Genomic DNA, 15187 nt, shown 5'->3' with positions numbered 1-15187 from the left:
TTTTAAAATGTACTTTTCTATTTCCAAAAGACATTTTAAAAAACTTTTGATTTCCAGTTTTTCTCCTTTCAGCCTGTTCTTACCCCACAAATGTAGAAGTTAAATAATGTTTCAACTATACCTGTGAAATCATGCAAAACATATTTTGATATTAGCCATTTTATGAAATAAAACACACAAACGTTAACATATACACAATAATAACAAAGAAACTAAAAAAAGTATGCTTCAATCTGTACTCAGAGTTTATGAGTTCTTTTTCTGGAGGCTGATAGCCTTTTTCAACATGAATCTTTTGCATTTGCCTTGGATCATTATCTTGATCAGACTAGATCATCCTTCCCAGTTGTTTCTCCTTATGATATACTGTGTAAAATATTCTCCAGGTATTGCTCACTTCACTTTACATCACTTCATATAAGTCTTCCCAGATTTTTCTGAAACCATCCTCCTCATGATTTCTGATAACTTAAAAGAATTCAATCAAGCATATACCACTACGTGTTCAGCCGTTCCTCAGTTGATGGACAACTCCTCAATTTTCAATTCTTTTCCATTACAAAAGGAACGGCTATTAAAAAAAATTGTACAAATTTGTATTTGCCCATTTCTTTGATGATTTTTCCTTTTTGGTGAGGTGATCAGGGTTAAGTGACTTGCCCAGGGTAGTAAGTGTCAAGTGTCTGAGGCTGGATTGGAACTCAGATCTTCCTGACTCCAAGGCCAGAGCTCTTTTCACTGCAACACTTAGTTGCCCTCTTTGATGATTTTGAGATACAGATATAGTAGGGATGTTGCTGGATCAAAAGTTAAGCACAGCTTTATGTCCCTTTGGGCATAACTCCAAATTGATCTCTACAATGGCTGAACCAGTTCACGACTCCAAATTAAAGAAAAGTGCAGGTTTTTCTTTTACATACCACTTAGCATCAGTAATTTTCCTTTTCTGTCATGTTAGACAATCTGATAGGTATGAGGTGATATCTCAGAGTTGGTTAATTTTCATTTTTCTCATCTAGAATGATTTAATCACTTTTGTTGTCATTATTAATAGCTTTGATTTTTATTCTGAAAACTGCCTGTTAATAATATCCTTTAACAATTTATCAATGGAGGAATGGCTTATATTTTTTATAAATTTATCCTACTTACCTATTATTTTGAAAAATGAGGCCTTTATCAGAAGAACTTGTTGTAAATTTTTTTCTCCACTTTTCTATTTTTCCTTTTAATTTTAGTTATATTAATTTTACATATGCAAAAGCTTTTAAATTAGGTATAATAAAATCAATCCTGTTTACTGTCCATACTACTTTCTACCTCTTATATGGTCATAAACTCTTCTCTTAGACATAGATATGACAATTATATTTTTTCCATACTCACCTAATTTACTGAGAATATTACTCTTTATGTGCAAATAATTTTTAAAATTTTTCATCTTATCTTGTAAGATTTTGGTCTGGGACAAGTTTTTTTTTTTTTTTTTGCCAAAATGCTTTCCAGTTTTCCCAGCAATTTTTGTCAAATGATGCGTTTTTAACCCCCAAAATTCAGATTTCCTAAAAACTACATTATTATGGTTACTTACTGCTGTGTATTGTGTCCATAATCTATTCAATCTATCCATCATTACATTCCTAACTTAATGGTTGTGATGATTACCATTTTTAAAATTAATTTGTTTTGAATTGTCAAGATTCACTTCCATAGGCTTCTGAGTTTTAAATTTTTCTCCCCCTACCTCCCCAGCTCCCTCCTTAAGATGGCAGTAATATGATTTGGCTATACAAATATATTCCTATTAAAAATATTTTCATATTAGTGATGTTATAAATAAGAATTAGAACTAATAGGAGGAACCCACCAAAAATAGGAAACAAAACACAACAGAAGGAAACAGTAGCAAAATTTGCTTCAATCTGCATTCAAGTTCCATAGTTCTTTCTATGTGGACAGCATTTTCCATCACGAGACTTTTGGAGATGGCTTAGTTCCTTGTACTGTTGGGAAGTGTTAAGTCTATCAATATTAGTAATTGCATAACATGGTTGTTACGGTGTACAATGCTCTCTTGGTTCTGCTCACTTCACTCACTTCAGACCATACAAGTCTTTCCAGGTTTTTCTGAAGTCAGCCTATTCATCATTTCTTATAGCACGATAGTATTCCATTACATTTGTATACCACAACTTGTTCAGCCATTCCTCAATTGATGAGAATACTCTCACTTTCCAATTCTTTGACACCACAAAAAGAACTGTTATAAATATTTTTGTACATGTGGATCCTTTACCCATTTGTACAATCTCTTTGGGATATAGCCCTAGAAGCGCTATTGCTGGATTAAAGGGTATGCACATTTTAGTGCCCTTTGGGCATAATTCCAAATTGCTCTCCAAAATGGTTGGATCACTTCACAACTCCACCAACAATGCATTACTGTTCAAATTTCCCCACATGTTCTCCAGCATTTCTCTTTCTCCCGTTTTATCACTTTGGCCAATCTGATAAGTGTGATGTGGTACCTCAGAGCAGCTTTGATTTGTATTTCTCTAATCAATAGGGATTTGCAGCATTTTTTCATGTGGCTATAGATGGCTTCAATTTCCTCATCTCAAAACTGCCTACTCATATCCTTTGTACATTTACAAATTAGGGAATGACTTATATTCTTATAAATTTTGACTAAATTCTCTATATATTTTAGAAATTAGGCCCTTGTCAGAGACACTGGTTATAAAAATTATTTCCTAATTTTCTACTTTCCTTCTAATCTTGGTTCTGTTGGCTTTCTTTGTGCAAAACCTTTTTATTTTATTTACTTTTAATTTTTTTTTAATTTTTAATATAAATTTATTTATTTGTAGTTTTCAACATTCATTTTCACAAGTTTTTGAGTTCCAAATTTTCACTCCATCTCACCCTCTCCCCACCCTAACATGGCATGCATTCTGAATATCCCTTCCCCTAGTCCGTCCTCTTTTCTTCTTCTGCTCCTTTCTCTTATCCCCTTCCCCTTCTATTTTCTTGTAGGGCAGGATAGACTTCTGTAACCCATTTCCTGTATTCCTTATTTCCCGATAGCATGTGAAAACTTTTTTTTGAAACATACATTTTTAAAATGTTAGGTTTCAAATTTTCTCTCTTCCTCCCTCCCCACCCACCCTCATTGAAAAGGCAAGCAACTTAATATAGGTTGTACATGTGCAGTTATGCAAAACACTTCCATTGTAGACATGTTGTGAAAAACTAACTCTATTTCCCTTAATCCTATCTGCCCTCCCATTTATTCTATTCTTTTTTTGACCCTGTCCTCCTCAGAAGTATTTACTTCTGATTACACCCCTTTCCAATCTGCCCTCCTCTCTATCATCCCCCTGCTCTCTTGTCCTCTTCTCCCCCTATTTTCTGTAGGGTAACACAAACCTCCATACCCAACTGAATTTGTATGTTATTCCCTCCTTAAGCCAAATCCTATGAGAATAAGATTCACTCATTCCCTCTCACCTTCCCCTTTCCCCTCCACTGTAAGAGACTTTTCTTTTCTGTTTTTTTTGTGAGATAATTTACCCCATTCTACCTCTCCCTTTTTCTTCTCTGAGTATAATCCTCCCTAACCCCTTAATTTTATCTCCAGGTACGACCCCTTAATCTTCAACTCACCCTGTGCCTTCTATCTCTCTATCTATCTATATCTGTCTATCTATCTATACACATACATATAATTTTTTTCCTCCAACTACTGTAATACTGACAAAGGTCTCATGAGTTATAAATATCATCTTTCCATGCAGGAATGTCAACAGTTCAATTTTAATAAGTATCTTATGATTTCTCTTTCCTATTTACCTCTTCATGTTCCACTTGAGTCCTTTATTTGAAAGTCAAATTTTCTTTTCAGTTCTGGTCTTTTCAACAGGAATGCTTGAAAGTCCTCTATTTCACTGAATGACCATTTTTTCCCCTTGAAGGATTATGCTCAGTTTTGTTGGGTAGGTGATTCTTGGTTGTAATCCCATCTCCTTTTGCCCTCCAGAATATTATATTCCATGCCCTGCTGTCCTTTAATGTAGAAGTTGCTAAATCTTGTGTTATCCTGATTGTGTTTCCACAGTACTTGAATTGTTTCCTTCTGGCAGCTTGTAATATTTTCTCCTTGACCTGGGAACTCTGGAATTTGGCTACAATATTCCTAGGAGTTTTCCTTTGGGGATCTCTTTCAGGAGGAGATCTGTGGATTCTTTCAATTTCTATTTTGCCCTCTGGTTCTAAAATCAGGGCAGTTTTCCTTGATAATTTCTTGAAAGATGATGTCTAGGCTCTTTTTTTGATCATGGCTTTCAGATAGTCCAATAATTTTTAAATTCTCTCTCCTGGATCTATTTTCCAGGTCAGTTGTTTTTCCAATGAGATATTTCACATTGTTTTCTAATTTTTCATTCTTTTGGATTTGTTTTACAGTGTCTTGATTTCTCATAAAGTCACTAGCTTCCAATTGCTCTATTCTAATTTTTAAGGAAGTATTTTCTTCAGTAATCTTTTGGACTTCCTTTTCCATTTGGCCAATTTTTCTTTTTAGGGCATTTTTCTCCTCATTGGCTTTTTGGACCTCTTTTGCCATTTGGGTTAGGCTATTTTTTAAGGTGTTATTTTCTTCAGTATTTTTTGGGTCTCCTTTAGCAAGCTGTTGACTTGTTTTTCATGATTTTCTTGCATCACTCTCATTTCTCTTCCCAGTTTTTCCTCTACTTCCCTTACTTGCTTCTCAAAATCCCTTTTGAGCTCTTCCAAGGCCTGGGACTGATTCATATTTTTCTTGGAGGCTTTGGATGTAGGAGCTTTGACTTTGTTGTCTTCTTCTGGTTGTATATTTTGATCTTCTTTGTCACCAAAGTAAGATAATATAGTCTGACTCTTTTTGCACTGCTTGCTCATGATCCCAGCCAATTACTTGAGTTTTAAACTCTTTGTTAAGGTAAGAGTCTGCTTCCAATGTGAGAATGTACTGTCCCAAGCTTCAGGGGTTTGTACAGCTGTTTTCAGAGATACTTGTAGGGACCTGTAAATTTTCAGTTCTTCAAGGTGGTATGATAAGGGGCGAGGTGTTTACTCCTTTCCTGGCCTGTGACCACAAGTATTCCTTTCTGTCCTGTAACTGTGAGGAGGGTTCCTCTCACAGCCACTACAAGCTCCACCACACCAGCATTCTCCTCACCCCAGCACCGCCACCCAGAACTGTGACCCAGATCCAAACACGGGCAAAGCAAGAGATTCCTGCTTCAGCAGTGGCAAAGAGATCCCTGCAATCCCTCTCTGATCAGCCACTGGATTCCCCCTCAGTCTGTGGGCCAGAAGCTCAGGAAGCAGCTGCCCTCCCCAGGGCCACGCTTTTGGGGAATGAAGCTGAGACCCTGCCTTCCTTTCTCAGCACTGACAGAAACAGAGTTTTCCCACTGACCTTCTAAGTTATCTTTGGCGTTAGTGGGTTGAGGAGTCTGGAAACCTCCACAGCTGCCCGTGATTCACTCCTTGGAGGCCTGCTCCAGGTTAGCTGCAGCCTGCGCTCCAATTCTGAGCTGTTCTGTGCTCCCAGCCCGGGGCAATACACCTTTCTGATCAATCATCCAGGTTGTCTTGGGTGGAAATTTGTTTCACTCTGTCTTTTTGTGGGTTCTGCTGCTTCAGAATTTGTTTAGATCCGTTTTTTACGAGTATTTGGAGATGTTTGGGGGAGAGCTCAAGCAAGTCAAGGCTTTCACTCCACCATCTTGGCTCCACCCCCAAAACCTTTTTAATGTAATGTGATCAAAGTTACCCATTTTGCAGTTTGCAATGTTCTCTATCTCTTGTTTGATCATGAATTCCTCTGTTCTCCATAAATCTGACGAGTAAACTATTCCTTGCTCTCCCAGTTTGCTTACAGTATAAGCCTTTATATCTTTATATTTTTATAATGAATCCATTTTGACTTTATTTTGGTGTATGTTGTGAGATTTTGATTTATGGCTTTTTGCTGCAATATTTTTTTCCAGTTTTCCCAGCATTTTTTGTCAAAGAGTGAGTTCTTATCCCAAAAGCTGGGTTTTTTTGTTTTATCAAATAATATATTGCCACAGTTATGGACTACTGTGTCAAGCATACTTAACCTATTCCATTGATCTATCACTTTATTTCTTAGCCAGTGCAAAGCAGTTTTGAAAATTACTACTTAATATTACAATTTAAGATGTGGAATGGCTATGGCATCTTCCCCTGCATTTCTTTTCATTAGTATCCTTCATATTCTGGACCTCTTTTTATTCCAAATGAATCTTGTTATTTTTTTTTCTAATTTTATGAAATAATTTGGCAGTTTGATTTGTATGGTGCTAAATAAGTAAATTAGCTTAGGCAGAACTGTCATTTTTATTATATTAGTTTGGCCTACCCATGAGCAACTGAAGATTTTCCATTTATTTAAATCTGACTTTATTGGTGTAACAAGTGTTTGCTAATTGCATGTGAATATTTCCTGGGTTTGTTTTGGAAGGTAGACTCCTAAATATATTATAATGCCTACAGGAAGTTTCAATGGAATTTCTCGTTCTATATATTGCTGTTGGGCTTTGTTGGTAATGTATAGAAATGTGAGTGATTATTCTAATACCTTCAATTTCTTTTTCTTCTCTTATTGCCAAAGCTAACATTTCCAGTATGATATTGAACAACAGTGGTGATAGTGGGCATCCTTGTTTCACCCCCTATCTTATTGGAAATGTTTCTAGCTTGTCACCTTTACATTTGATGCTTGCTGAAGGTTTTAGATAAATGCTATTTATTATTTTAAGGAAGACACCATTTATTCCTATGGTCTTTGGTGTTTTTAATAGAAATGGGTGTTGTATTTTGTCAATAGCCTTTTCTGAATCTTATGAGATGGTCACGTGGTTTCTGTTAGTTTGGTGTTGACATAATCAATTATGTTGATAGTTTTCCTAGTATTGAACTATCCCTTCATTCCTGGTATAAGTCCTAACTGGTCACAGTGTATTATTCTTGTGATAAGTTGCTGTAATCTATTTGGTAATATTTTATTCAAAATTTTTGCATCTATATTCATTAGGGAAATTGTTCTATAATTTTCTTTTTCCATTTTGACTCTTCCCAACAGCATATTTGTATCACATTTGTATATATTTGGTAAGACTCCTTCTTCACCTATTGTCCCAAATAGGCTCTATAATATTGAAATTAATTGTTCTTTAAATGTTTGATTATAATTCACTTGTAAATCCATTTGGCTCTGGAGATTTTTTCCTTGGGAGTTCATCAATGGCTTCTTCAATTTCTTCTTCTGAGATGTGGTCATTTAGGTATTACATTTCCCCTCCTGTTAATCTGAGCAATTTATATTTTTTGTAAATATTCATCCATTTTCCAAAGATTGTCAAATTCATTGGCATACAGTTGGACAAAATAGTTCCTAATTATTGTTTTAATTTCCAGGTCCTTGGTGGTGAATTGACCCTTTTCATTTTTGATACTGGCAATTTGGTTTTCTTCTTCCTTTTTTTAAATTAAATTAACCAAAGTTTTATCTATTTTATTGTTTTTTTCCCCATAAAACCAGATATAAGTTTTCTTTATTAGTTCAATAGTTTTCTTTCAATTTTCTTAATTTCTCCTTTAGTTTTCAATATTTCTAATTTGGTGTTTAAATGAATATTTTAAATTTTTTCTTTTTCCAGTTGTTTTAGTTGGGTTCCCAATTCATTGATCTCCTCTTTTTCTATTTTATTCATGTAAGCTTTTAGAGGTATAAAGCTTCCCCTAAGACTGCTTTTGCTACATTTGTTGCAAGTTTTCATATGTTATCTTGTTATTGTCATTCTCTTTAATGAGGTTATTGATTTTTTCTATGATTTGTTGGTTGATTCAATCATTTTTTAGGAATGGATTATTTTGTTTCCATTTTTTTTTTACTCTATCTTTCCATGGACCTTTATAACATATAATTTTTATTGCACAATGTCCTGAAAAGGATGCATTTAATATTTCTGCTCCTCTGCATTGGATTGTGAGTTTTTTATGCCATAGTACATGGTCAATTTTTGTGTATGTGCCATGTACTGCCAAGAAAAAAGTATATTCCATTCTATTCGCATTCAATTTTCTCCAGAGGTCTAGCATACCTAACTTTTCTAGTATTCTATTCACCTCCTTAACTTTTTCAATATTTATTTTGTGGTTAGATTTATCTAGTTCAGAGAAGGGGAAGTTGAAGTCCCCCATGATTATAGTTTTGCTGTGTATTTCTTCCTGTAACTACCTGAACTTCTCCTGTAAGAATTTGGCTGCTATACCATTTGATGCATATATGTTTATTAATTATATTATTTCATTTGTCTATGGTGCATTTAATCAGAATGTAGTTTCCTTCCTTATCTCTTTTGATAAGATCTATTTTTGTTTCTGCTTTGAGATCTGGACTGCTACCCCTGCTTTTTTTCTTTTTTACTTCAGCTAAAGGATAATATATTCTGCTCCTGCCTTTTACCTTTACTGTGTATCTGTCCCTCTGTTTCATATGTGTTTCCTGTAAATAACATATTGTAAGAGTATGGTTTTTAAACCATTCTGCTATCTGCTTCCATTTTATGGGAGAGTTCATCCCCTTCATATTCATTATGATTTCTATCTGTTTCTTCCTATCCATTCTCTCTGCCCTATTTATGCTTTCTTTCTCCTTTCTCCTTTTCCCTCCTCAGTAGTGTTTTGTTTTTGACCACTGCCTCCCTCAGTCCCACCTCTCTTTGATTAGCCCCTCACCTTTTCTTCCCCTTTACCTTTCTGCTTCTTCCCTCCCTTCTTTCCCACCTCATTTTCTTTCCTCATTTCCCTCCTACTGCCTATAAAGCAAGTTAGAGTTCTATACCTAACTGATTAGGTATATGTGCCTATGTATACACACACCTATATATTATTCCCTTCCTGAGTCAAATTTGATGAGAGTAAGGTTCAAGCAATGTTCATCTCCCTCCCTTCTATCCCTCTGCTGTAATAGCATATTTTTTGCCTTTTACTGTACATTTTCATCAATTTTTTTTCATTTTATTGTTTTTGTTTGACTGATTCTTCCTCTGTCATAGAATCATTAGCTTCCATACACCCAATTCTAATTTTTAACAAATTGTTTTCTTCTATTAAACTTTGTACCTCCTTCCCCATTTGGCCAATTGTATTTTTTAAGGACTTGTTTTCTTCAGTGTCTTTTCCAGTTGGCCAATTGTATTTTTTAAGGACTTGTTTTCTATAGCTAATTTTTGTCCTTCCTTTTCCAAGCTATTGACCCTCTCTTGCATATCTCTCATTTCTTTTCCCACTTTTTCTTCTACCTTTCTCATTTGACTTTTAAATTCCTTCTTGAGCTCTTCTAAGAAGGTTTTTGGCTTCAGACCAGTTCATATTCCTTTTTGAGGTTCCTGATGTGGGTTTGCTGACATTGTTATCCTCTTCAGAATTTCTGTCTTGATCTTCAATGTTCTCATAATATAAATGTCTTGTACATTTCTTTTAGGTTGTGGTGTTTACTTATTTCCTGTCCTTAAAAGATTAAGCTCTCCTGCTAGGGATCAGAGGGCACTTACCCCAGCTTCTCATGTTGGGAGCCTAGTGCTTGATCACTGGCTTTGTGTGCTTGGGTCTCTGATGTTGGCAGTTGGAGGCTGTAGGGTTCTGGCAGCTTACCTGATGTTGGGCTGGAATCAGCAATGCTGCAACTCTAGGGGTAAGATTAGGTAGTGTCACCCTCGGAGATTTCCTGCTCACCTGGGCCTTTTCTTCCTTTAGCTATCTTCACCTCCTTTCAGATGAATGTTGCAGGATATTTACCTGCCTGGGGCCCCTTAAAGCACTGCTTTCCTTAATTTGGCTGATGTACTGGGAGATGTGGTTGCTGTAGAATGCTGGGGTACTTAGTGGTTTTTCAAGGTGGTTTCCACTGGCTCCCCCACCCTCACTGTGGCACTCAGGGGTCCAGGTGTTTGTGTTTGCCTGTTCCACCAGCTGGGTTTCAGGATCTGCTCCTGGTATGTTCAGGTGGGCCTTTCCACTAACTTGTTGGGACACCTCCTGTTCTGTACTGCTCCCCTTCCCTCAGGGCAAGAAGGGCCTTTTCCATTAATCCCTCAATCTACCTGGGCTACTGGACTGCTGCACCCCATCTTCCTTCTGGTTCAGCTGTTCCAGGGTTTTTCCTTTGGTGATATTTTCTGGGCTTTCAGAGGTTGATAAGGAAAGGTAAGAGTGACTTACTTCTTACTCCACCATCTTGATTTCCAGAAGCAGAAGTCCTGATTACCACTTTTTAATATAGTTTGAAGTTCAGTTCTGCTAAGCTATCTTCTTTCACATTTTTTAATTGATTCCCTTGATATTTTTGACCTTTTGATTTTCCAGATGGATTGTATTACTATATTTTCTTGTTTTATGTAGTAATTCTTTGGTATTTTGTTTAGTATGGCATTAAACAAGTGAATTAACTTATGGAGAATTGTCATTTTTATTACATTGGTCAGAACTACACATGAACAAGTAAAATTTCTACAATTATTTAAATCTTTCTGTATTCATGTGAAAAATAATTTGTAATTATATTTATATAGTCCATGGGTTTATATTGACAAGTAGAATCATAAGTATTATATACTGTCTGAAGTTATATTAAATAGCATTTCTCTTTTCCTGCCAGGGTATATTGATATTATATTGAAATGCTGATCATTTATGTGGATTTATTTTCTATCTTTCAACTTTGCTAAAGTTGTTAATTGTTTCAACTAGATTTATACTGGATTCCCTGGAATTATTTAAATATACCTTCATATCATCAAAAAAGAGTAATAGTTTTGTTTCCTCGAGGTCTATTTTTATTCTTTCAGTTAATTTTTCATATTATCTTGATATATCCAATATTTCTAATACCACACAGAATAATAATGATAATAATGAATTTCCTTGCTTTGTCCCTGATCACACTGGGAAGGCTTCAATTTTATCTCCATTACTGATAATGCTTGTTTTCAATTTTATTTTTTTTAACTTTGATCAAGAAAACATTTACTATGTGTAAAATACTGGGATAGGTGGGAGTGAATACATTAGGAGGAAGTTTGAGATACAGTGATTCCATAAACTCCATTCCTTATGGAGTTTACAATCTAGTAGGATCTTGGACAGAGTAGAGAGACAAATTGATCTTTGCTCCTCAGATCTGAAGAAGCAACGAGTGCACATATGAGGTATATGATATTTGAATAGCCCCCAAACCTTTTAACTATTCTCAGTGCTAAAGAGACTATCAAAATCACTCTGCATTTTTGTGAGTTCTGCTGCTTTAGAATTTGCTTGTAGCCATTTTTTATAGGTATTTGGAGTGGTTTAGGAGAGAGCTCAAGCAAGTCACTGCTTTCACTCAGCCATCTTGGCTCTGCCCTCCTTGTTTTCAATTTTAGATGGATACTATTTATGATTTTAAGAAAGGCTTCAATGATTCCTTTGCTTTCTACTCATTCATTGTTTTTCCTTCATTCTTGAAGAGGACCATGGCATTAGGAAGGTTCTGGAATGATTTCTAAGTGAATCAGATTTAAATAAGGGAGGTGCCTCGGGAGCCATCTAGATCAGTGGCAAGATATAGATCAAGATGCCTAGAGATAGTACCAGATGTGTTGGGACACCTTGGGTTTTTTTGAGCTAAGGTCTTTTCCAGCTCTCAGTTTGACTGAGGCAAGTGCCATTCAATTACAAAGGCTAGGTAAGAAAAAGGCAAAAATGACTTGTTTTACTTAGTAAAAAAAATCAATTTGGGAGGGGAAAACCTTCAAGGTTTCTGACCAAAACAGAAATAGTTGCTTTTTGCACTCACTCTAAGCATTTGTTGCACAAACTGTGACCATGTGAGGCTAGGGCTGGCATGTATTGTTGGCCAATCAATGAAAAGCAGAGTAATCTGGGTTTAAGGACTTGGTCCTTCAAAAAGGAATTTAGTCCTTAAACCCCAACATATCTTGAAAGGTTCCAGTGGTCAAAATTTGAATGCCTTCCACTGTCTTTAACAGGAATGGGTAAGTTGTGTTGTCAGACTTTCTGAATCTGTTGATACGATCATATGATTTTCATTGTTTTGTTACTGATAACAGTCAATTAGGGTGACAATGTTCCTAATATTCAAGAAGCCCTGCATTCCTGGTATAAATTATTGCCTCCTCACCTAAGTAATAGTGTATGACTTTCCTGATATATTGCTGTAATCCCTTGTATTTAATCATTTTTTTTCACATTGATATTCACTAAGAAAATGGGCAGGAGCCAAGATGGCAGAGTAAAAGCAGTGACTTAATTGAGCTCTCCTCCAAAGCCCTCCAAATACTCATAAAAAATGGTTCTACACAAATTCTGAAGCAGCAGAACCCACAAAAAGACAGAGTGAAATAAATTTCCAGCCCAGGACAACCTGGATGATTGGTCAGAAAGGTGTATTGCCCTGGGCTGGGAGCACAGCGCAGTACGGTGTGTGTGCACAGGCCACAGTGTGGCTGCACAGGCTGCAGCATGGGTGTGCAGGCCTAAGCGAACCTGGAGCAGGCCTCAGAGGACTGAATCTTGGGCAGCTGTGGAAGTTTCCAGAATCCTCAATCCACCAATGTAAAAGACAACTTAGAAGGTCAGTGGGAAAAATCTTTTTCTGTCAGTGCTGAGAAAGGAAGGCAGGGTCTCAGCTTCATTCCCCAAGAGCTGGCCCTGGGGAGGGCAGCTGCTTCCCGAGCTTCTGGCCCACAGACTGAGGGGGAATCCAGTGGCTGATCAGAGAGGGATCACAGGGATCTCTTTGCCAGTGCTGAGGCAGGAATCTCTTGATTTGCCCATTTTTAGATCTGGGCCACAGTTCTGGGTGGTGGTGCTGGGGTGAGGAGGAATGCTGGTGTGGTGGAGCTTGCAGTGGCTGTGGAAAGGAACCCCCCCCCTCACAGTTACAGGACAGAAAGGAATACTTGTGGTCACAGGACAGGAAAGGGGTAAACACCTTGACCCTTATCATACCAACTTGGAAGAACTGAAAATTTACAGGGCCCTACAAGTATCTTTGAAAACAGCTGTACAACCCCCCTGAAGTTTGGGATAGTACATTCTCCACATTGGAAGCAGATTTATACCTTAACAAAGAGTTTAAAACTCAAGTAATTGGCCAGGATAATGAGCAAGCAGTGCAAAAAGAGTCAGACTATATTATCTTACCTTGGTGACAAAGAAGATTAAAATATACAACCAGAAGAAGACAACAAAATCAAAGCTCCTACATACAAAGCCTCCAAGAAAAATATGAAGAGCTCACAAGGGATCTTGAGAAGCACGTAAGGGAAGTAGAGGAAAAACTGAGAGTGATGCAAGAAAATCACAAAAAACAAATCAACAGCTTGCTAAAGGAGACCCAAAAAAATACTGAAGAAAATAACACCTTAAAAAATAGCCTAACCCAAATGGCAAAAGAGGTCCAAAAAACCATTGAGGAAAAAAATGCCCTAAAAAGGAAAACTGGCCAAATGAAAAAGGGAGTCCAAAAGCTTACTGAAGAAAACACTTCCTTAAAAGTTAGAATAGAGCAATTGGAAGCTAGTCACTTTATGAGAAATCAAGACACAGTAAACAAATCCAAAAGAATGAAAAATTAGAAAACAATGTGAAATATCTCATTGGAAAAACAACTGACCTGGAAAATAGATCCAGGAGAGAGAATTTAAAAATTATTGGACTATCTGAAAGCCATGATTAAAAAAAGAGCCTAGACATCATCTTTCAAGAAATTATCAAGGAAAACTGCCCTGATGTTTTAGAACCAGAGGGCAAAATAGAAATTGAAAGAATCCACAGATCTCCTCCTGAAAGAGATCCCCAAAGGAAAACTCCTAGGAATATTGTAGCCAAATTCCAGAGTTCCCAGGTCAAGGAGAAAATATTACAAGCTGCCAGAAGGAAAATTCAAGTACTGTGGAAACACAATCAGGATAACACAAGATTTAGCAGCTTCTACATTAAAGGACAGCAGGGCATGGAATATAATATTCTGGAGGGCAAAGGAGATAGGATTACAACCAAGAATCACCTACCCAGCAAAACTGAGTATAATCCTTCAGGGGAAAAAAATGGCTATTCAGTGAAATAGAGGACTTTCAAGCATTCTTGATGAAAAGACCAGAGCTGAATAGAAAATTTGACTTTCAAATACAGGACTCCAGTGGAACATGAAGAGGTAAATAGGAAAGAGAAATCATAAGATACTTATTAAGATTGAACTGTTTACATTCCTGCATGGAAAGATGATATTTATAACTCATGAGACCTTTGTCAGTATCAGGGCAGTTGGAGGAAAGAAATTATATGTATGTATAGGTAGATAGATAGATAGAGGGCACAGGATGAGTTGAAGATTGAGGGGTCATGTCTGAAGAAGAAAATTATGGGTTGAGAGAGGATTATACTTGGAGAAGAAGAAAGGGAGAGGTAGAATGGGGTAAATTATCTCACAAAAAAAAGCAGAAAAGAAAAGTCTCTTACACTGGAAAGGTAAATGGGGGAAGGTGAGAGGGAATGAGTGAATCTTATTCTCATAGGATTTGGCTTAAGGAGGGAATAACATACAAATTCAGTTGGGTATGGAAATCTGTCTTGCCCTACATAAAAATGGGGGGATAAGGGGACAAGAGAGAAGGGTGATGATAGAGAGGAGGGCAGATTGGGAAAGGGAGTAATCAGAAGTAAATACTTCTGAGGAGGAACAGGGTCAAAAGAAAGAGTAGAATAAATGGGAGGGTAGAGTAGGATTAAAGAAAATAGAGTTAGTTTTTCACAACATGTCTACTATGGATGTGTTTTGCATAACTGCACATGTGCAACCTATATTGAGTTGCTTGCCTTTTCAATGAGGGTGGGTGGGGAGGGAGGAAGAGAGAAAATTTGAAACCTTACGTTTTAAAAACATATGTTTAAAAAAATGTTTTCACATGCTACTTTGAAATAAGAAATATAGGAAATGGGGTACAGAAGTCTATCCTGCCCTTTAGGAAAATAGAAGGGGAAGGGGATAAAAGAAGGGGAGAGAGAAAGAAGAGAGGACAGACTAGGGGAAGGGATATTCAGAATGCATGAC

The sequence above is a fragment of the Phascolarctos cinereus genome, unplaced genomic scaffold (assembly GCF_003287225.1).
Source record: "Phascolarctos cinereus isolate Bilbo 61053 unplaced genomic scaffold, phaCin_HiC Scaffold_7;HRSCAF=346, whole genome shotgun sequence".
NCBI classification, from domain to species: domain Eukaryota; kingdom Metazoa; phylum Chordata; class Mammalia; order Diprotodontia; family Phascolarctidae; genus Phascolarctos; species Phascolarctos cinereus.
This window is presented reverse-complemented; position numbering follows the sequence as displayed.